General features: G+C 37.3%; 1 long non-coding RNA gene across 1 annotated transcript; it reads right to left on the reverse strand.

The window, feature by feature from the left end:
• Window positions 1–1,410: 1,410 nt before the first annotated feature.
• On the reverse strand, window positions 1,411–13,629 carry LOC127659099 (uncharacterized). Its single transcript, XR_007972487.1, has 3 exons — window positions 13,523–13,629; window positions 10,716–10,800; window positions 1,411–3,867 (listed from the first exon to the last, which is right to left on the reverse strand). It is a non-coding gene; the product is annotated as an uncharacterized LOC127659099 (long non-coding RNA).
• Between the last annotated feature and the right edge of the window lie 10,709 nt (window positions 13,630–24,338).

Raw genomic sequence — 24,338 nt, forward strand, 5'->3', positions numbered from 1 at the left:
AAAACAAATATGAGTGTGGTATTCTGGTTTAGGCTCAGGTCTGGATCCTGAAGGATGCTGGTTCAATCCCTGTGAGGAGTAATCTATGATCACTATTGTGCCAGTGAGCATGACACTTATTTTAATGCCAGGCTCGTCTGGAAAAATGTACCTGTAATATGTGTGGAGTCGCTTTGGATGAAAGCGTCTGCTAAATTACTGCTTGCAAAGAGTATGGACAAATGAATACTGGACATTAATATTTCAAAAGCATGCATGTTATACTAAAGAGTGTCATAGAGAATCTGAAGACATCTGCGAACAGGTGACAGGCATGAAAGAACATGTATTATCTGCTACTTCTAAAATTGTACTGACAGAAAGTGACAAGGTGAATCTCATAAAACTGCTCAAGAACATGCTTGGACCATATTTCACCCCAAAGTCGAAAGAAAGAAATGTAAATTAATTTCACATAAAAAAAAAAAAAAATAATAAAAAAATGAAGCCTACTTTAAACATATTAGGATTAATGCCAATAGCTGGGTTTCCATCCAGATATTTTTATGCACATTTTGGGAGGAAACAGATGCAAATAAAATCTCCAAAATGCACATAAAAGTTACATGTTCGCTTGAGGTGCATACATTTCTTTTTTGATGACGGAAGCATTTCAAGAAAATGATATTATGAGAGGGATAATGCGTTGTCAGTCAGTCATTATCACAAAATAAACCCCATGAGGGTGATCAGGACCCTGATGGAAAGTGATTACATGGCAACCTAGCAAATAAATCATTAAATAAATGGACATGAAATATTGATTTGCGTTGAAACTATGTTATCATGTGAGAAGAAATCATGGATTCTCCAGAAACAGCTAAATTCCACCCCTGGTTTTTATTATTTATACATGGAACCTAACCAAACCACGGGAAGTAAGGAAAGTCCGCAATTCCCAGATGTTCAGACAAATATAATTGATCTGCAGATGTGCGGTTGTTATTCTGAAATAATAATGATAATTCTCTCATGTTGCTCTGATTATTCTGGATAGTCTGTCATCAAAATGACTGTCTAACTATTACCTCGCAGGACTGTGACGTGCTCCCAGACATAAGACAACTACCGCTGAACACTAGCAAACAGGAAGTCATCAGAGCAGTTTGTCTGCACGCTCCAAACAGTGTGTCATTTATTGCATTGAACAAAAGTGCCACTCCAATTTCTGGACCTTTTGATTTTAGTGTGAAATTTGAACCAGTCAATTTGCATACACTTTTTTAAAGATTGATCCAAAAGGGAATAAAAACAGAATCACTTGCTCAATCAATCAAAACGGTGTCATTTCTAGAAGTCTCTCTGTGATGGGATTCTTGATGCTTTAATGAGGACTGTGATATAGACAACTACAGTACAAACAGATCCACAATAAATACTTTATTTCACTCAGTTGAACACATCTGTCATGTAATACAGCTTCCACATGTCTGCAAGACTTCTACTGCTCTTACACAGTCACACTTTATATTAGGTGACATTAACTACTCTGTACTAACATTAAATACATACAAGACTATGTATGTACTGTGTAATACATGTTGTTCTGCAACATTCCCACATTTGCTGTTACTGAGTTTGCGGTGCGGTTAGGTTTTGGAGTTAGGGTAGGCTTAGGGGTTAGAGATAGGTTTGGGATAAAGTTAACAAATGTAATTACAATGCAACAACATGTATGTAGATAATAAGTACATTGTATCAAACAGTTAAGGCCATCTAATATAAAGTGGATCCTAATTTTCAAATTAATTTAACACTTAAACACATCCACTAGTGTCGTTCACATGCAACCTTGCTGACAAAATCGTTTTTTTACGGTTCAATGATATGATTACTACTAGCCTAGCATCACCCAAACACAATAGTGTAGTTAAAACAAACACTGCTTGCAATAGTTCAGTACCGATATATGCAAGGGTGTGAAGCGTTTACATATTTCCATTGATCATGCTATAATAATGGAGGGGTTGTACTTGCTGGTTTTGATTATCTACACTTATGTATTTATGAGCAGTATCTTTGAAATATGTTTACATATCCATGAAGTGTCATCCTACTTGAAAATATAAGTTCTGTTCCAAAAGGAATCTTAATTAGATAAGGACAGTTAATTAACAGTTAAAGGGATAGCTCACCAAAAAATGAAAAGTCTCATGTATTCACCCTCATGTCATCCCAGATTTATATAATGTTTTCATCAGCAGAATACAAAGATGTTTAGAAGAATATTTTAGCTCTGTAGGTCCAGACAATGCAAGTGAATGGTGACCAGAACTCAGAATGTCCAAAAGGCAGTATAAAAGTAATCCATAAGACTCCAGTGGTTAAATCATGGTCTTCAGAAGTGAAATGATAGGTGTAGGTGAGAAACAGAGCAATATTTAAGTCCTTTTTACTCTAAATCTCCACTTTCCCTTTCAGATGTGAAAGTGGAGATTTAGAGTAAAAAAAAAAACCAAGGTCTTAAAGGAGTAATTCACCCAAAAATGAAATTCATCATTTACTTACACTCCTGGTATCCCAAATGTGTATGACTTTCTTCTAAAGAACAGAAATTAAGATTTTTTAGAAAAATATTTCAGCTCCATAGTTCCACACAACGCAATTGAATGGATGCCAAAATGTTGAAAGCAGCATACAAGTAATCCATATGACTCCAGTGATTAAATCAAAGTCTTTAGAAATAACCATACATTTTTAAGTCATTTCTTATAATAAATTCTCCTGCCTGCCCAATAGGTGGCGATATGCACAAAAAATTTGAAAGTGAAAATGGAGATTGAATGAGCAGGGAAGAGAATTTAAAGTAAACAAGGCCTTAAATATTGATCTGTTTCTCACCTACCATATCACTTCTGTATATATGGATTAAAACACTGGAGTGTCTGGATTACTTTAATGTTGCCCTTAAGTGGATTTTGGAGCTTAAATTGTATGGACCAACAGAGCTGAAATATTCTTCTAAAAATCTTCATTTGTGTCCACAGAAGAAAGTAAGTCACACACATCGCGATGGCATGAGGGAATGATGAGAGAATCTTCATTTTTGGGTGAACCTTTAAGTATAATTTCAATTACAGATCTGCTTCTCAGTCAAAACTCGGCAGTACTTTCATGTACTTTACTCTAATAATGTTTTCTTTGTATCTGGATTAGTCGTGCATGTATATTTAATAAGTACACATAGTTGTTAGAAAAGTCTTCATTCACAGAATGGGACAAACACAACTAGACAAAGAAATGTGTGATGCAGCAGTTTCCTTCAGGATCAAACCCACGTTGCATTTTTCAGCAACATGAAGTGGTGTAGTTCCAAAAATTACCAGCATTTAAAAATAACATTTTCATTCTGGAACAATTGAAAATCACTGTTCCCATTTTCGGTTAACTTCCGCAAAAAATGTCAGTACCCCCACACTAATACACTTAACGCTATTAAGCAGCATATTTCCAGCATTTCGTATTAAACCAACAGAAAAAGCACACAGATGTTGTGAAACCAGAGATGGCATCCTCCCTGGAATGGATAGAATGGAAGGACAACAAACTCTATAAAATGACTAGTATAGATTTAGTACAGAATTGTCAGCTGTTTGTAAAGAAAACTCATCTTGGCATTGTTTGACAGTCAGCACAATGTTTATTTGTAAAGGTAATCACACTTGTTTAGAGTGTTACAGGTGTTCATGAAGTGTGTTGTGTGTAGAGGGTGTTTGTGGAGTGATCTGCAGTTGTGCTGGTGATGGGCAGCAGCTGTGAGCATCCTCCTGAAACACCAGCACTGCTGAAGTAGAATGGCACGTGAGTGATGCGGCCGTCAGACCAGCACTGCATCAGAGAAAGAAGAAACAGCAGGAACAGGGGTTAACAACTGTTGATATCTTTTTTTTTTCTTTCATCATCCAGAATAATAAACCATCAACACTTTACATCCTTCATTTCAGGTTTCCAGATGATTTAGTCACTAATAGTGTTTCTGTTGTGTGGACTGACTGCATATACACAAATGCATGGGGCGGCTGTGGCTCAGGTGGTAGAGCGGGTCAAGCACTTATCGCAGGGTTGGCGGTTCAATTCCCGGACCACACAACTCCACATGCCGAAGTGTCCTTGGGCAAAACACTGAACCCCAAGTTGCTCCCAATGTCAGGCTAGCGCCTTGCTTGCAGCTCTGCTGCCATTGGTGTATGAATGTGTGTGTGAATGGGTCCTAGATCCAGACTTTCAATATTAACCCTCTGGTGTATGAGGGTATTTTGGGCACTGGAGAAGTTTTGACATGCCTTGACATTTGTGCTTTTTTCAGTTACTTAAAAACATATTAATGGCTAAAGTCTGATAACACTGTATTCAGCATAAACTGGGCTACAATAATATGTGAGCAACATTTGTGTACATGTTTGTATTTTTGAGAAAATAATGTTTATGCATGGTTTTTGAAAAAACTAAAATGTTAAGTCATTGTAATAAGGCCATATAACACATACTAAACATTTGTTCACAAGACTTTTGAGAACTGCATCTTGCAGCCTAGAGTATTTGCTACAAAATGATGTGAACCATCCTGATCACTCATTCGTACAAAACAATATAGTAATTTAACTTTTGTAAAACATTTTTAGTGTTAGGTCATATGCGAGGAGGTGTGAACTATCATGAATATTGATGTAATTCACACCTGAGGAGACAAAAGACCCCTCCCCTGGGCCTATCAATGTGGGATAGAGAATGAATGTGAGGAGACTTAATGATCAAAATAAAGTTTTAAGTTAACGCCTTCCTAAAAAAAAAAGTAAACATAATACATATATTTGGAAAGCTGAGATACTCGTGATTCGAACGATGTAAACCTTTTTAAGATACAATCAACACAGCGGGTACAATCTGTCTCTTTGTCAGACCACCAACAGCCGCATAAACAAACCCAAACTGGAAGAAACTCACCCATGAAGCCTCCTGTTAGTCCACTGATCCATTACATTCCAACAAAAGTGGTTTGGTTACACTGTAAAGGGTCCATACAATCCAATTCAATGAAGTATTTAGTCCATAACACATTTATATATCAGTAAACATCCACGGAATATAGTAGTAGCATTTCGCGTTAGCCGACAGCGCTATCACAACTTCGACGCATTCTATGATCTAGTTTCATTTGAAAAGTAAACATTGAAGTAAATGTGATATCAAAATGGCCACTGACCCCTGAACTTTTGATAGACAGGTCATTTGAGCCAATCGGTCCATGTCACAGGGGTCACCGGGTATCAATAGCCAAAGAGCGCAATGATGAAGAATGGTACCTCCCTCTCTTTGAGTGACAGTAAATCGACCCAATATTGAATGGAAATGACAGTCTTTTCTGATAGCCAATGAATTTCCGTAAAGATTGATATGCAGATTTAGTGGGTCGATTCCTCAGGTCATGCGTGAAGTTCATGCGCAAAGTATCATAGTGGTACATGCGCCCGTGCGTAAACACGGCATTGTACGAGTTGACGAGAGAAAGTAGCTAACTGGTGTAAAATGGCAAAGAGGACTAGTAAAACACACTTTTTACTCGAAGAAGTGATTGAACAATGTACTCGCCGTGACAGTGACGAGTCAGAGGATGACATTTCTGACGAAGAGAGCGATGTTTCATCCATTGTAGCAGAGGATATATTTTTGGATGGTGGCGACGTCACTCTCGACAAGTAAGTTTTATTATATTATACAACATATTTGACTGTATATACTGAGGTATGTGTTTGTTTTGAGGTGTATTTGTCAACTTATGTCGTGTGTTTGGTGTTTTATGTCGAGTGTGTGTGTTTTTTACGTGTAACGGTACCTGCTAACTTCTTTCGTGTGCACTTGTGCAGGATTGTTTGTTTATGTGGGCTCAAGCACAGGTGTGTGTGTGTGTGTGTGTGTGTGTGTGTGGGAAAGAAAGGTGATTTAAGCAATTTTGAGCGTGGCATGGTTGTTGGTGCCAGGCGGGCCGGTCTGAGTATTTCACAATCTGCTCAGTTACTGGGATTTTCACGCACAACCATTTCTAGGGTTTACAAAGAATGGTGTGAAAAGGGAAAAACATCCAGTATGCGGCAGTCCTGTGGGCGAAAATGCCTTGTTGATGCTAGAGGTCAGAGGAGAATGGGCCGACTGATTCAAGCTGATAGAAGAGCAACTTTGCCTGAAATAACCACTCGTTACAACCGAGGTATGCAGTAAAGCATTTGTGAGGCCACAACACGCACAACCTTGAGGCGGATGGGCTACAACAGCAGAAGACCCCACCGGGTACCACTCATCTCCACTACAAATAGGAAAAAGAGGCTACAATTTGCAAGAGCTCACCAAAATTGGACAGCTGAAGACTGGAAAAATGTTGCCTGGTCTGATGAGTCTCGATTTCTGTTGAGACATTCAGATGGTAGAGTCAGAATTTGGCGTAAACAGAATGAGAACATGGATCCATCATGCCTTGTTACTACTGTGCAGGCTGGTGGTGGTGGTGTAATGGTGTGGGGATGTTTTCTTGGCACACTTTAGGCCCCTTAGTGCCAATTGGGCATCGCTTAAATGCCACGGCCTACCTGAGCATTGTTTCTGACCATGTCCATCCCTTTATGGCCACCATGTACCCATCCTCTGATGGCTACTTCCAGCAGGATAATGCACCATGTCACAAAGCTCGAATCATTTCAAATTGGTTTCTTGAACATGACAATGAGTTCACTGTACTAAAATGGCCCCCACAGTCACCAGATCTCAACCCAATAGAGCATCTTTGGGATGTGGTGGAACGGGAGCTTCGTGGCCTGGATGTGCATTCCACAAATCTCCATCAACTGCAAGATGCTATCCTATCAATATGGGCCAACATTTCTAAAGAATGCTTTCAGCACCTTGTTGAATCAATGCCACGTGAGAATTAAGGCAGTTCTGAAGGCTGAAATGGGGTCAAACACAGTATTAGTATGGTGTTCCTAATAATCCTTTAGGTGAGTGTATATATATATATATATTTTATATTTTTATTTTATTATTGATTTTATATATATATATATATATATATATATATAATATTATATATATATATATATATAGTGTGAGTTCAAATATTAAAGTGTTTTAGTACCATAGCACTTGTTTTGTCTCTTTTGTAGAAAGTTTGGTTTCCGGAATTAAAAAAAAAAAACACTATAATGTGTTTATGCTTCAGTTACTTTGTGTCAGCAATTATTGACAGTGAACCTGGATAAGGAATATAATAGCCCTAAGTGTAACCTTTCATTAGAGCCCAAAATTATGACTGTAAAGCATTCAAGAATGGCAGCATTTTATGCGTCTATGGTCACAAAGGGTCATTTGGAGTCTCCAAGTGGCCTTTTTTGAGAAGCGCCTAGACATACACTTAGATAAACATGTGTAAAACACTCATTTTCTAAGGTATTGTTATAAAATTTTAAACTGTGTTTGGTAAGGCTTCATGCTGTGATCCCATTGTGTTTTCCAGCTAATAGCTCCCAGCTGTAGTTATCTGCAGGCATCCGTTTACAAAAAAAAAATGTAGGCGGAATTATTTTGGTCCTTTTTCAGTGTTCAAAGTTAGATTACTCAATACCAGTAAGACTTACAGTGATTCTGACTATTTAGGAACAAACCTCTGAGTGTCACTCAAAAGAGACCAAAAGCATGCATATACTCCAAATGGTTCAAGAACAGCATGCAATTTAATTTGGGTAGGCCTTTTTTAGGCGTTTTAGGCAAATTTTGCAGGAACGCTAACAGGTTAAAAGACGTTCTCACTTGTGTATCGTGCTGTCTTTCAGACGTGCAGAAAAGTGAATGACTTTGTTTTTAAGGTACAGTCGGGGGCGTTCAACCTTTGATTTGATCATCTCAGCACATTACCGTATGAGTAGCGTCCTCTGCCCATGGGTGTGATCACATCAGGGATAAATGAGCTGAGCCAGGAGAAACTGTACATCGCTATGTTTCATACAGATTACATTGCAGGAGAATATTTGTTTTAAATTTGAATTGTTTTATTTAAAAGTAGACATTTTAAGCTTTCTTTTGACATATGTTTCATGTTTGTGTGATAAGTATTCGCAGAGTTTCAGTTCATTTTTGTGACGTGTTTCTGAAATATGCTCGTGAACACAGAGACTGCTGAAAGCTCACCCTTTTTATTTTCTTTATTTTACAAAAGCACAAGATTTTGTTGTTATTGTGAGTGTACACAAATAAAAGTAGACCCTTTATAGTCTTTAATGATGTCTTACACTTATCTGTATACCCAAAACGATTTTAAGTTGTTTCTGCTGTAATGACGAAAATAATTAATTCTACTTCTCAGCAGCAGCACGTGTTGCCATTCTTGTATGTTGTGTTTCTGTTGCTAAACAACTGTTTACAACCCCACCTAGTCATAGGGCCATGAAGGCTCAGTTTTTTGCTCGTGTGCATGTATGTCTGTGTGTGAGAGTGAAAGAGAGGGAGAGGGGGAACCCAAAGGTGCTTTCAACAGATATTAAATGTTATTTAGGATAATATAGAAACTGTTGTATTGATCAAGTTGCAGGGGTGCATTTACATCAAGGCTCTGTTGGTCTAGACTCTGTTTGTGTGTGTGTGTGTGTGTGTGTGTGTGTGTGTGCGTGCACGCACAAATGTGTCAGTGTGGGTGAAAGTGCAAGGGTGGATTTTAACAGAAATTAAAATATATGTAGGATATTACAGAATTTCTTTATCATTCTTATCTGATGTACTTTCCCAGTGTCATTGTTTTAACTGATTATTTTGTCGTGGTAACCTGTAGAGATCTTTGAAATAATTTGGCGAAGTGAAATGGAACCATTATGCAGTCCTGGAACAACTTCAAAGCTGTGTGTTTACTGTAAAATAAGTGCACAACTTTGAACATCTGTCAACCAATCAGAATCAAGCATTCAACAGACCCGTGGTATAAAATATAATATATGGCTGCTCAGTGTGCCACACAGACCTGCTAGAGGACACGGCACAGCTCCGGTCAATTTGAACAGTTAAGATTGAAATCTCCAAAACATTCTGTGACTATCATTGTTTCTGGATTGTGTTTTTCAATTCACAGAATTTTTACAAAGTGTGTTGTCTCCCAAAAACTAGTGTCCATTTTTGTCATATCCATAAAGCATAGGGGTGCAAGGATCACTGTTAAAACCACCCCCTCTGCGTTAGTGCAGTGCCACTGCCGGTGATTCAAACGTATATGATCAGCTTATGTTAGATCATAGTCCTGAATAATAGCATATAATGAGTATAGAGAAGCATTAGATCTTTTGTTACTGTGTTATGAATTCTTAATGCTAGAAACATTCAATTTTCCATCTTTTAGGCACTTGAGGATTTTGCGCTATACACTGCGTTTTGTTAAGCCAATGGCTTACAACGCAAGATACATATTTTGTGCGCAACTTATCAAGTTCAGCCATGCATTTGCTTTTTAGTCTGTGCAAAATCAGATGTACTGTAAGTTGTAATATTCTATTTCTGTTGTTTATAAAGCTGATTCATCTCATATATAGGATGCGTTTGAGTAAGGCGATTAAATGGCCAGTAAAGCGCTTCAGTTTATAGGTCAACTCTTTTACCTCACGCAGCTTAAACTGGCAATGCCCAAAATAAAATGACTGGTAAAATGCTCAAGGTTTTATTCAGCAAGGATTTTCTTTTTCAACATTGTAGTGCCATGGTAATATCTTACCATGTTATTTATTTTTTAGATTGTTGTCAACAGTAAAATTGTTACGTAGAATGATGCACGTCTTCCTTAATGAAATTAAAAAAACCTCTTGTACATTTTAGTCAGAATAAAATGAACTAAATGAATGAATATGCACTCACTATTTAATAAAAATAATAAAAAACAACTTTCCTTGTCTGTCTCTTCTGTAGTACTCTTGGATGAATACTGTATGATTAATCACTTATGTTCCTGCTCTGCTAAATGACTAAATGTTAATGTATTATGTATATGTATTTTATTTAAATGAATACGTAAAAAAGTAATATATGATGAAAAAATTACGTTTGAATTATTATTATAATTTTTTTTCAAAAGACAATAATGGTAACTAAACCAAATTGAAAATTGTATTTGCATCAGACACATAAAGGCACCCCCTACCCCAGGTAGGTAAGGACATTTAGAAAAAGACTCATAAATCGTCCAAATCAAGTTCTGCTTTGAATCTACTGGCATTAACAGGTTTCTCTGTGTGTGTGAGTGTGTGTGTGTGTGTGTATGTGTGTGTGTGTGTGTGTGTGTGTGAGTGAATGAGTGTGTGTGAGTGTGTGTGTGAGAGTGTGTGTGTGTGTGTGTGAGTGTGTATGTGTGAGTGAGTGAGTGTGTGTGAGTGTGTGTCTCTGTGTGAGTGTGTGTGTGTGTCTGTGTGTGAGTGTGAGTGTGTGAGTGTGTGTGTGAGTGAGTGTGTGAGTGTGAGCGAGTGAGTGTGAGAGAGTGTGTCTGTGTGAGTGTGTGTGTGAGTGAGTGAATGTGAGAGTGTGTGTGTGTGAGCGAGTGAGTGTGTGTCTGTGTGAGTGTGTGTGTGAGTGAGTGAGTGAATGTGAGAGTGTGTGTGTGTGTGTGTTTGTGCGTGTGAGTCTCTGTGTGAGTGTGTGTGTGTGTGTGTGTGACTGACCACAGTGAGCAGAGCTCCGTGTTGGAAGTGTGAGTGGAACTGCATGAATCGAGGTTCTGCTCCAGCCTCTCCCATCACAAAACCACTGAAAGAGAGGGACAGATGAAGACATTGTGAAACAGGGCAGGTATCGCCAACTACATACAACTACAATACGCATTACAACACATGGGACCAGCTAACACCTGCTAATCCGTCTCAGGTGATACAATCACAAGAAGGATTTTAAGAGGGTCTCTATCATGACAACATACACCACTAGTAAAACGCTAACTCTTGATATCACTCACTCCTAGTGAAAATACTTCTTTTTGACATACATTTTTATGTCATTTATTTGCACATAAAATGACGTCATTACTCATAGTAGTATATCTCCTTGGATGTCTTGATATCTGTAATTGCATTTTAAATGATCTGTCAGTCACTCCTGATTGGTGTACATCTGTAAACACAATTAGAGATATCTATAATTGAATTTTTACAAGTAGGAATTGAAAATACACACAGCAATGTACTACTTTCTAGTAAAATTGTCATTCTTTGATTAAAAAAAAAGATTACATTATTGGGTGACTCAAAATATTGAAATGTTCAGTTCAGTTTTAGCCCATAAAAGCTGTGGATAAACATTTGTATCATCTTGAATTATGTGTGTTCATAAAGCTCAACTTGACTCTTGTTCTTGATTGGGTTATCCAATTGTGTTCCATAAGTGAAGCAAGGGTTGTAACACCAGTGCTCAAGTCTCTAAAACATGATGTCAACAGCTTCACATACACCACCGATCAGACTACAATCAATCATTCATAACATTTAATACATTTTTTTAATATTAAAATCTTTCACATGAACATTAAACAACATAAAGCAATATCATATTTAAAACAAACATGGGAAAATTCATATTTTTTCATCATAGGAAATATGATGGAAAATAATTTCGAGCAGCCTCTTCTTGCTCTGAACTGTGACCTTTAAAGTGCATTGAGAAAACCTTTTAACAGCGATGGACTAACATTCTTTTAAAATGATTTCAATTAGTCATTCATTATTTAGCTTTGCTTTTTTGCACTATTGCTTGACCTGAGAAAACAAAACAAGTAGAAAATAAACAGGAATGTCATAGAAGTGTTGTATCAGATCAACAGGACAATGTGGTTTCTCCAGGCAATTGACAAATTCAATTTCTAAAAAACAAATGTCACATGATTAAATAAAAGGTTAGGTTATAGAACAATGCCTTTTAAATGGGAATACGTGACTATTTGAAATCTTTTTCATGAAAAGTCAAGCGACATTGTAAATAATGACCCTGTTACTAGTGAAAATGTCCATTCCTGACGTCAACAACTGCAACTGGTTTCACTAGTGGCAATATTCAATTCAGATATCTATCATGAGATTGTAACTGGTAAGAAGGACTTTTAAGATACAGTATCTTTAATTACTCTTCAGATTTACTGTTATCTGAAATACCAAATCAAACATGTTACAATCCATTTCCAGATATCAGGAGTGACTGACAGATCATTGTGAAATTCTACTAGTGAAAATGCAGTTACAGATATCAAGAATGATGTTTTTCCTAAAATCAATTATCGTTATTTCAGCAAGAACTCAATTTTCATATCTTATCATCATCATAATTCATTGCTGATATCAAGAATGAGTCATTTGGGAATACTGAATTGTAGATATCTATAATTCATTTCATTTGTCTTGAGTAAATTCGATTTTTTTTTACTTGAATCTTCAGTGGCACACAGAATGGCATACCAAAGATTTCTCTGATATGTGTATATTTCCATTGGACGATTCATTTCTTTATAGCCATATGTAATCAGTCAAGTTTAAACCAGTGGTTCTCAATTCTAATCATGGAATCCATATATATATATATATATATAGTATATAATATAAATATTGCAAATATCCAAGATGTACTGTGGATTATACAATATTATCTTGCATTTATATTATATATACAAGATAATATTCATATTTTCAATATTTATTATAATATTTAGCCCACCTGATTCAACTCATTTGCAAAATTTTCTCTTCACGACCAATTAATTTCCATGGCATTTGTGGAAATTGGACAATGCTATGGGTTACAAACAAGTTCTACTCTACACACTCTCTATTTCAGATCACTCAAAAAATGGATATTCACTATATTTCCATGAGTTATCCATTCCTTTAACATTCTGTAAATTACCATGACTTTTCCTGCAAAACACAATTCCCAAAATTCCCTGATATTTCCAGGTTGTGCGTGGGAACTCTGTAGTACGGTAGAGGCTCTGTGACCTGAATTGGTTGTGAAGGCATTGCTGTCGGTCCCACGACTGGTATCTAGTGAGACTGCTTTAAACCCTTGATCTTATTGCAGTCGCTGACTGACAGGGGAGGAGAAGGCAAAACTATGCTGTTATTTAGGACACATTGAGACATTTACACTATTGTAATGTGGGTCACGTGTGTTCCTGACTGAGCTCCTTGTTTCAAAGCACCTCTGAATGTATGACGACCACTTGTGATGGGATCACCTAAGACAAATGTTCATACCAGGTGTAAACAGGGTCATTGCGTCATGTATAATATCAGAACTGGATAACAACCGTTATTCTTCAGGTGTGTAGACGCACACCTCTCACCGCACTGTGAAATGCCATGTGATTACATTCATACACCATCAGCTTGACCAGAATAAACTGCAATGAGCCCAAACCCAGAAAGTGTCACACCGGCTGATATAAGAGCATTTATATGAGTGCAACAAACTTGAATTTCATACGCACCATGGCAGCAGCTCAAAGACTTGACTGGAGCGAGTTTTAAACACGGCAATAACAGCTGGATGATTGACATCCTGTGAATCACCTGAACAGAAGAAATTAAGAACAGAAGATGAGAGAAACACAAAGACACTTTTAGAAGTATTCACAAATATACTTCCAGCAAAAAAACAAAACAAAGAACGAACAGGTGTGACATTTCGTAAAAAAAAAAAAGTTGTTTGAGTTCATTGCCGTGGTTCGAAATGATTGAACGTTCAGGAACACTTCATACTGATTGTTAACACCTTCTTACATTAGTCCAACACTATGACGTGATCGGTGGGGTTGACCTTCTGCTCCATGCACCTACTTTGATAACGACATTATCCAATTTGTCATGGAATTTTGTTTTAGATGCATTTCCATGCACAGCAATAATAATAATTATCAAAATAATATATAATAATAATAATAATTATCAAAAATCAGCTAATTAAAAAGTTATTCTCTGCTTTTTTATGTCAAAACGTAAACAGAGATGCACACAACGTACATTGGGTAAACCAGAAGGAATGCCAGGAAAGGTATTTACATCCAATGCAAAATCTGAGTAATGGGCAAAAAATCTGTGTGCTGATGCAGTTTATGATCTTACCCCGAGAAATGATGTTTAAGGTATTTCTACACACGAACATGCAGGTTGAAGCGCTTAATGTCTTTCTTTAAAAAAAGATACATACATTCTTATAAAATACAATATTAGAGGGTAACAGGTGCATATTATGGTCGCTTATAGCACATTAGCACCATGAATGCAGAATATAAACATGACAAATGACACATTATCTACTACATATACACTCACCTAAAGGATTATTAGGAACACCATACTAATACTGTGTTTGACCCCCTTTCGCCTTCAGAACTGCCTTAATTCTACGTGGCATTGATTCAACAAGGTGCTGAAAGCATTCTTTAGAAATGTTGGCCCATATTGATAGGATAGCATCTTGCAGTTGATGGAGATTTGTGGAATGCACATCCAGGCCACGAAGCTCCCGTTCCACCACATCCCAAAGATGCTCTATTGGGTTGAGATCTGGTGACTGTGGGGGCCATTTTAGTACAGTGAACTCATTGTCATGTTCAAGAAACCAATTTGAAATGATTCGAGCTTTGTGACATGGTGCATTATCCTGCTGGAAGTAGCCATCAGAGGATGGGTACATGGTGGCCATAAAGGGATGGACATGGTCAGAAACAATGCTCAGGTAGGCCGTGGCATTTAAACGATGCCCAATTGGCACTAAGGGGCCTAAAGTGTGCCAAGAAAACATCCCCCACACCATTACACCACCACCACCAGCCTGCACAGTGGTAACAAGGCATGATGGATCCATGTTCTCATTCTGTTTACGCCAAATTCTGACTCTACCATCTGAATGTCTCAACAGAAATCGAGACTCATCACAGTACACAGTACACCAGGCAACATTTTTCCAGTCTTCAACTGTCCAATTTTGGTGAGCTCTTGCAAATTGTAGCCTCTTTTTCCTATTTGTAGTGGAGATGAGTGGTACCCGGTGGGGTCTACTGCTGTTGTAGCCCATCCGCCTCAAGGTTGTGCGTGTTGTGGCTTCACAAATGCTTTGCTGCATACCTCGGTTGTAACGAGTGGTTATTTCAGGCAAAGTTGCTATTCTATCAGCTTGAATCAGTCGGCCCATTCTCCTCTGACCTCAAGCATCAACAAGGCATTTTCGCCCACAGGACTGCCGCATACTGGATGTTTTTCCTTTTCACACCATTCTTTGTAAACCCTAGAAATGGTTGTGCGTGAAAATCCCAGTAAATGAGCAGATTGTGAAATACTCAGACTGGCCCGTCTGGCACCAACAACCATGCCACGCTCAAAATTGCTTAAATCACCTTTCTTTCCCATTCTGACATTCAGTTTGGAGTTCAGGAGATTGTCTTGACCAGGACCACACCCCTAAATGCATTGAAGCAACTGCCATGTGATTGGTTGATTAGATAATTGCATTAATGAGAAATTGAACAGGTGTTCCTAATAATCCTTCATGTGAGTGTATATTACTCTAAATCAACATTGAGCAGTTCATTTACTGATCTCATGTGGATTTTACTCATAGAATGAGGAATGTAGTCATTGATAACACATTTCAACGTGATATTAGTTAATGTTTACTGTGTAGTCTGTTAACAGGACAGTGTGTCGCTCGTATTTTAATGCTCCTCTAAACGCCAGCCCCAGAGGCGCGGGTGCTGTCCGAACAATCGCAAACAGTTAACCGTTTTCACCTTCTTTTTAGCTCTGCGCGAAAATAAAAAACAACTTCAACACGAGTGTATTGGAGACTTAAGTGTACTTCCTTTGATAATGACACCTTCAACAGATTTCTACTGTGAAAAGATGTTACATCAGGCAGAAAACAAACAAAACCTACTACATTTAAAACCAGCAACTGAATCAGGGGTTGCAACAACCAAAACCTTTGTCATTTATCAAAGGTTGAATAAATGAATTTATCTGGTCATCTGGTGCATTTCTGTACTTCAGGAACATGTCGCGCATGAAGATGTCAACACTCCTGCTTAATTTCACCGGCTAACGCTGCTTTGCCCTCCCCATGTGAAGTGTTGCAGAAAGCATAATGGGTAAAAAAAATCCTGGCAATAGCTTCGATACATTATTTGCAGAATGTACAAAGAGGACTCATTTATGTTAAGGTCTCAGGATGTTCTTGGTGAATTTTAATGAGTTCAATAACTGTAGCCTCTGAATGCCCCATAACAATAATATAAATATTAGGTAGAGCCCAACCGATATTGGATTTTAGAGGGGGAAAATTCACCGATTACAGATATGGTGGCCGATATCGTTCATTTGTGAGTTGGAATGAAAACAGACCTTTTTTATGGGGATTTTACACCGATATGACTATGAAAAGATATTCAGAAGACTGCTTTCTTTTTATCAAAGAATATTTGACATTATTATTATACATTGTCAACAAATTCTAGAAATGAACACTGAGAAAATAAAGAATAAATAAAAATACAATGATTAGCTAAATAAACATCAGGGGCCGGTTGTACCAGCTATACGTATGTTACAACTTAGCTTAGTTGTGGCGTAAACGGCACTAAGTTCAAATGTATGCACTACTAAATATTTGAGTGTTGCACCATTACATTTATGTGGGATGCAACCCTATGTATAAACAAATAATTACGGAAGCCTCTGACCAGGAGTAACGGATGGAATAAAAAGGCAGACTCACTTAATGACATCCATGTGCTCATGTTTTGGTTGACAGGCTTCAATCCTTTCAACATATATTATGGTGTTGGCATTTACGAGACAGAGAAAAAAAAAAAACATACTTTTAAGTGGCTCTTCAGTATGAAACCGATCTAATGGTGCAGTTTTTACGGTGCGTCGCCCGGTGTCATGTTTCAACACATTCAAAATATATATATAGGATATTATAATGAATAAATGTCTATTTATCCAGCCTGTTGTATTAGTATTTATTTATCACCCCTTAATTATTTAAGATACAGTTCCATTATTTACACAGGGCAAATACACTATTTATTAGGTCTACTTGTATTACGTATCCTATTTTAATGACATTTAAATATTATATTTTATAAATGCAACGACCAGAATTGTTTGGTTGAAGGGGGCACCAAACTGTGAATCCTGAACAGAACAGTTTGGTGAAAACATGTTTATATGGTGACAAGGTATGAAAGTGGCCATGTGGCTATAACATTTACATTTACATTTATGCATTTGGCAGACACTGACACTACAGTGCACTTATTACAGGGACAATCCCCCATAGCAACCTGGAGTTAAGTGCCTTGCTAAAGGACACAATGGTGGTGGCTGTGGGATTCGAACCAGCAACCTTCTGATTAACAGTTATGTGCTTTAGCACTACGCCACCACTCCACAAGTTCATATAAGTTCATTGCCATGGAGAGAAAAAGATGGACTTTATTTACTTTACAGCATTGTGTCTCACCAACTAACATAGCATAAAATCAACACTCAGCAGACACAATCCACCAACGCACTGTTGACTGCTGAGCTGCAGAAAGATGCTCTGATGTTTACATTTCAATCTTACATTACTGACACACTATAGTTGGCTAACATAACAAACAGATGTGATAGTGACATTGGTGACAGGGTTAACGTTATATTAGTTATATAAAATGATGGGGTCATCATTTGACTTTCCAGTATGTATTTCACAAACTAGTTAGCAATTTACCGAGAAGTAAATAGAAAAAAATAAGTAAAAAAATTAAAAGAGGAGCAACTGTCAGCTACGAGTCAGCTCTGTAAACAATGGAGTCCGCATTGCATCCGCAAAGCAACCAGCATTGTGGACGACCCCACACACCCCTCACACAAACTCTTAACCCTCCTGGCATCTGGCAAGAGGTACCAAAGCATTCAGGCCCTCACGGCCAGACTGTGTAACAGCTTCTTCCCCCAAGCATCAGACTCCTCAATACTCAGAGACTGGACTGACACACACACACGTGTCCTGAGTTGCACTTTAATTATTGTCACTTTATACCTGTCTGCTACCTCAATAACTGCTATGTGCATAGAGCACTATCTCATAGTATGTTATGTTTAAGTTTTTAGAAAGTGTCATCTTTTTGCACTACTCGATTACAAATGTGTACTGGTCGGCGCTGCACTGTCTCCCACTGTGCCTATTGTCCTCTTCATTTTTGTAATTTATTGTACTGTCCCGTACTTTTTGCACGTTTGCACGTGCACTTTAAGTAGAAATATTATTTAGTCTGTGTAGTCTCATGTGGCTCTGTGTTTGTCCTATGTTGATTTATGTAGCACCATGATCCTGGAGGAACGTTGTCTCGTTTTGCTGTGTACTGTACTAACTCTATATGGTTGAATGACAATAAAAACCACTTGACTTGACAAGAACTACCTCTAATTTACATGATAATATTATTCTATGGTTATGTGATAATCTATCAGTTGTAGATGCTTGGCGCTTCTTTAATAGTGGCTGTAGAGATTTCACGTGGTCTAACAAATCTGGTTTCTTTAATTGCCAACAAAAGCCTTCATCAGCCAATTAACAAGGACAATTGCATCTATGTGAACTTCTGCAGTTAATCCAGGATGGACTTCAAAGACATTAATCATTAATCTTACAGTTCAAACAAAATCGATGTTTAAACACTGACTCTTAACCCTTACTTAGGTTAATAATGTTAAACCATGACTTTAACTATACATAAGTCATATTTACATTATATTCATGATGTTAGTCAGAGGAGAACTGGCCCCCACAGTAAGTCTGGTTTCTCCCAAGGTTATTTTTCTCCATTAATCCACATCTTATGGAGTTTTGTGTTCCTTGCCACAGTCGCCTACAGCTTTCTCACTGGGGTTATTAATACAATTATTATTTAATTATTTTTAAACACGATTAAGAATCGTATTTTATCGAATTACACAATGATGATTCATCGACATTATAGACATTGCAGTTTTATTGTCTGTTAATTCCTGATCTTCTGTAAAGCTGCTTTGAAACGATGTGTGTTGTGAAAGGTGCTTTAAAAAATAAAATTGACTTGACTTGACTCTCTTAAAGCCAGAATTAACTTATTTTTTGTTTCACATACTATTTTGAAAGACGTTAATCCTGTAAATCATACATTTGCCCCATTTACTTATCACAATTTAATTTCTTTGACTATGAATACAGCAATGTAAATAGTACACAGGGTTACTGGAAATTTAATAATTGCCTCTTGGAAGATGCCCTTTTTAATGATAGTGTAACTCAATTAACTAAAGCAATGTTTAGTATTAACGAAAAGTGGGAATTCTTTAAATTTAAAGTTAGAGACCTTGCAGTTAGCAGTAAAGTAAACAAATTAAAAAAGGAAAAAACACTAAAGAATTAGAACTCATTCATAATTTAAGACTCTTTAAAACAAAAATATTTTCTCAGTATAGAAGAGGAGATAGAATTGAATGTTTGTCAATTGCAAATTGAAAGCAGGTATAGGTTGTAGAGATTGTTAAATGTAAAATTCATTCTACCTCAAAATGGATCAAAAAAGGTGAAATAAATAGTAATGACTTTTTTGCTCTGGAGAAAAGGAATTGTAAAAATGAATATATCTGCCTTAAACATCAATGGGGATTTATGTACAGATCCAAATATTATCTCCGATTTTGTATACTCGTTTTATAAAAAAAAACCTGTATACTTCTCAATTTTCTCAAGAAAAATTCTATCACATTTTCATGGCAAGATTCCTTGTATTAATGATGACATTAAGTTAATATGTGATTCTGATATCTCCATTACACAATGCAAGGACGTATTCAAATCTATGAAGAAAGAAATATCCACAGGTACTGATGGCTTATCTGTTGAATTTTATTAAAATTTTTGGGATCTTTTCAAGGATCCTTTATATAAAAAAAGGAGAAATTACTTCTACAATGAAGCAGGGACTTATCTCTTTGATTCCCAAACCTGATAGAGACCCGCAATTAATTGAGAATTGGAGACCAATAACACTGGTAAATATAGATTATAAATTACTTGCTTCAATACTTGCTATTCGCTTAAAATCGGGCCTTGATAATATAATTGGTGAAACACAAAATGGATTCATAAAAAATAGACACATTAGTTGCAATATAAATTAGTTCTTGACTTAATTGACTATTCTGAATATATTGATTCAGACACTATTATGTTGTTCTTTGATTTTTATGAAGCATTCGACTTGTTAGAGCACCAGTTCTTGATAAAATCTCTTGACTTTTTTGGTTTTGGGTGGCCTTTTATTAACAAGGAGGAAATGCCTTATAAATACATTAATTGCTCCGTTTTGGTTGACTTGTCAACTACTAAATGCTTCAATTGTGACAGGAGTGTGCATCAAGGTTGCCCCATTTCCCCTTTTCTTTTTCTTTTAGATGTGGATTATTGTCAATTAATATTTTACATAATACCAACATAAGAGGTATCGCTATATTTGGTAAAGAAATTAAAATATCTCAACTAGCCGATGATACAACCTTATTCCTTAGAGACAAAATCAAATTCCCCTATGTATTAATATTAAGTTATTCTCGGAAGCCTCAGGATAATGTAAAAATGTATCAAAATGTGAACTATTTTGCCTTTATGATACTCATCAATCATTTATACAACATTTACCAGTGAAAGATTGTGTCAAGTACTTGGGAATCTTTCTCACCAAAGATAGATTAATGTGCCAACAACTTAATTTTTCCCCCAAAATAGTGAAAACCAAAACTGATTTTTAACAATCGGCTACTCTCTAAAGTCGAAGGCTTATCTCGTTGTGTCTATCCTTCACTATCTTTATTTGTCAGAGACAAAATTTGCATAGACATTAACAAATTATTATTGAATTTTATTTGGAAAAATAAATCCCACAAAATGTGAAAATATGTCACATCTAATAAACGTTCTGAAGGTGGGCTTGAAGATTTCAGTAAACTAGTTAGCTTCTTCAGAATTAACTGGTTAAAAAAATGCTTAAGTAACAACAACTCAATGTGGTATTTTATCCCTAACTCCATATACTATGATGGCGCTGCAGATGGCCGCCTCGGTGTGGAGCTCCACAATTCTTTTGTTGTTTTTGTTTGTTTGTCTTGTGTTTAGTAATATTTTTTCAATCAGTTTTACCAGGAACGAACGGTTGAACATTCTGCAGCACATACCAGATAATCTTTTCCCGGTTTTTGAATATTCAGACGTTTTGCTGGACATTTTAGTCGGAGACGCAGTTGTGTTGTTTAAACGCGCTATTAGACACAGGCGAGGGAGACGAGCTGGCACGCTGGTGTTCGAACAGCACTGCCAAGCATTCATCTAGCAAATCTCTGCTCTCTTCCCAACAAAACGGACGAACTTCATCTCCTCACACATACAAATAAGGACTTTTCAAACTCTGCTGCACTGAGCTTCACAGAATCCTGGCTGAGTGAAGCCATTCCGGACAGCGCATTACATCTGCCGGGCTTTCAGCTGTTCAGCTGATTGCATTGCGGAGTTAACTGGGAAAAGGAGAGGCGGTGGAACATGCTTTTACATCAATGAAAGTTGGTGTACAGATGTAACAACGTTAAAGAGGATGTGCTGTCCTAATTTGAAAGCACTCTTTATTAACTGTAAGCCGCTCTACTCGCCGCTGGATTTTTCCTCGTTTATTCTGGTGTGTGTTTACATCGCTCCAAACACGTCTGAGAACATAGCGCTGCAACAGCTGGCTGATCAAATCACAGACACTGAACAACAATATCCGGACTCAGTTATTATTATTCTTGGGGATTTTAACAAAGCAAATCTCACACATGAACTGCCCAAATACAAAGAGCACATTACATGCCCCACCAGAGACAGGAATATACTGGATCACTGCTACACAACAATAAAGGATGCATATCCCTCTGTCCCACATGCAGCTTTGGGATTCTGTGATCACTGTCTGGTTCATCTTCTTCCAACCTACAGGCAGAAATTTAATCAGCTAAGCCAGTTGTAAGGACTGTAAGGAGCTGGACTAATGAAGCAGAGATGGAACTACGAGCCTGCTTTGACTGCACTGATTGGAGTGTTTTTGAAGCTGCAGCCACAGACCTGGACGAGCTCACAGATACTGTTACATCATACATCAGTTTCTGTGAGGGTATGTGCATCCCTACTAGGACATTTCTATCATTCAACAACGATAAACCATGGTTTACAGAAAAGCTCAGACAGCTTCGCCATGCCAAAGAGGACACTTACAGGGGTGGGGATAGAGTCTTCTATAATCAGGCCAGGAAATCAGAGTGGCTAAAAGATACTCTGATAAGCTGAAAAACAAGTTTTCAGCTAACGACCCTGCATCAAGTGTGGAGTGGCATGAACCAACTTACTAATTACAGGACTCCTACCCCCAACCCTGTGGTGGACCAATGACTGGCTGACGACCTGAATGTGTTTTACTGTAGAATAGAAAGGCCCAATCTCACACCCCACACCCACTCTGTCCTTCACTACATACAAACACCAGCACCTCCTGCTACTCAACTTGCACTCAAGATCTGTGAAGATGATGTGGGTCGCGTCTTTCGGAAGCAGAAGATGAGGAAGTCTTCAGGCCCAGATGGCGTCTCACCAGCGTGCCTCCAATCATGTGCTAACCAACTGGCCCCCATCTTCATTCAGATCTCCAACAGACCACTGGAGCAGTGTGAAATCCCATGCTGCTTCAAACACTCAATTATTATCCCTGTCCCTAAGAAACCAAAAATCATAGGACTTAATGACTACAGACTTGTCGCCTGACGTCTGTGGTCATGAAGTCGTTTGAGAGGCTGGTGTTGGCCCACCTGAAGGACATCACTGGACCCTTTCTAGATCCCCTTCAATTTGCTTATCGTGCAAACAGGTCTGTGGATGATGCAGTCAACATGGGATTGCATCATATCCTGCAACACCTGGACAAACTGTGGACAAATGCAAGGATCCTTTTTGTGGACTTCAGTTCAACACCATCATCCCAGCTATTCTCCGGACTAAGTTAAACCAACTCCCTGTTCCCATGTCTATCTGTCAGTGGATTACCAGCGTTCTTTTTTTTTTTTTCCAACATTGTATTGATTGATTTTAGACACATTTACATTATAAAAAAAAAAAAAAAAAAAAAAGGACAACATCTATACTATACAAATGTCAAGACAATGGTACATTAGTATCATAACATGGTAAATGTTATTCCTGGTTACACCGAAAATAATCTATTTGGTTCAGCTTCCTTCAAAAATTCTATAAAGGGGTTCCATTCTTTGAAAAACTTTCCAGATTTTCCTTTAACAATATATGTAAGTTTCTCCAGAGCCAAACAACCTGACAATTCTTGTAACCATTGTTTAAAATTAGGGGTTTCTGTGTTTTTCCAATGACGAGCAACTACAAGTTTTGCTTGTAATAAACAGAAGGTCAACATTTTCTTACTAGAGTTAGAGTGCAAGTTACAGGGAAAATATTAAATATACAAAGTTTAGGACATTTGGAAAAGTCCAAAACCTTTTCCCAATGAAGTTGAACTTGAGGGCACTTCCATAAGCAATGGTATAAAGTTCCTATCTCTAAGTTGCATTTTATACATTGATTGGGGATGTTGGGATTAAATTTATGAAGCATTTCTGGAGTTATGTATACTCTCATTATCCACTTGTACTGCAGAAGTTTAAACCTGGTATTAATTGTCTGGGTTTGGGCCTTTAAGCAGATACTCTGCCATTCATCTTCTGTTATATTCTCACTTATATCTTGACACCAAGCCAAACGCTTTTTCTCCGTGTTTTCTTTACAGTTAGTGGAGATCAGTTTATAAAACAAGGAAACTTGCCTAGCACCATTAAGGTGGTTTAAAGTAGTTCTTTCTAAAGGGGACAGCTCTGGTAAGAGAAGAGAAAAATGCTGTGTTTTATTGATAAAATTCCTAATTTGAAGATATATATAAAAAAAATGGGTTTTAGGCAAATCAAACTTGTCTTAATTCCTGAAAACTGAGCATAGTTTCATTGCTAAATAAATCTGCCACCTTGTTCAAACCTTTTGATGCCCAGATTTTAAAACCACCATCATGTGTCCACGGTGTAAACCTAGTGTTTCCCCAAATAGGGGTAAATTGTGATAATTGTGGAATCTGTCCAATGTTTCAAAACTTCATACCATACCACAATAGTATTTTTAACAAAGGGGTT

Source organism: Xyrauchen texanus, chromosome 18 (assembly GCF_025860055.1).
Source record: "Xyrauchen texanus isolate HMW12.3.18 chromosome 18, RBS_HiC_50CHRs, whole genome shotgun sequence".
NCBI lineage: Eukaryota > Metazoa > Chordata > Actinopteri > Cypriniformes > Catostomidae > Xyrauchen > Xyrauchen texanus.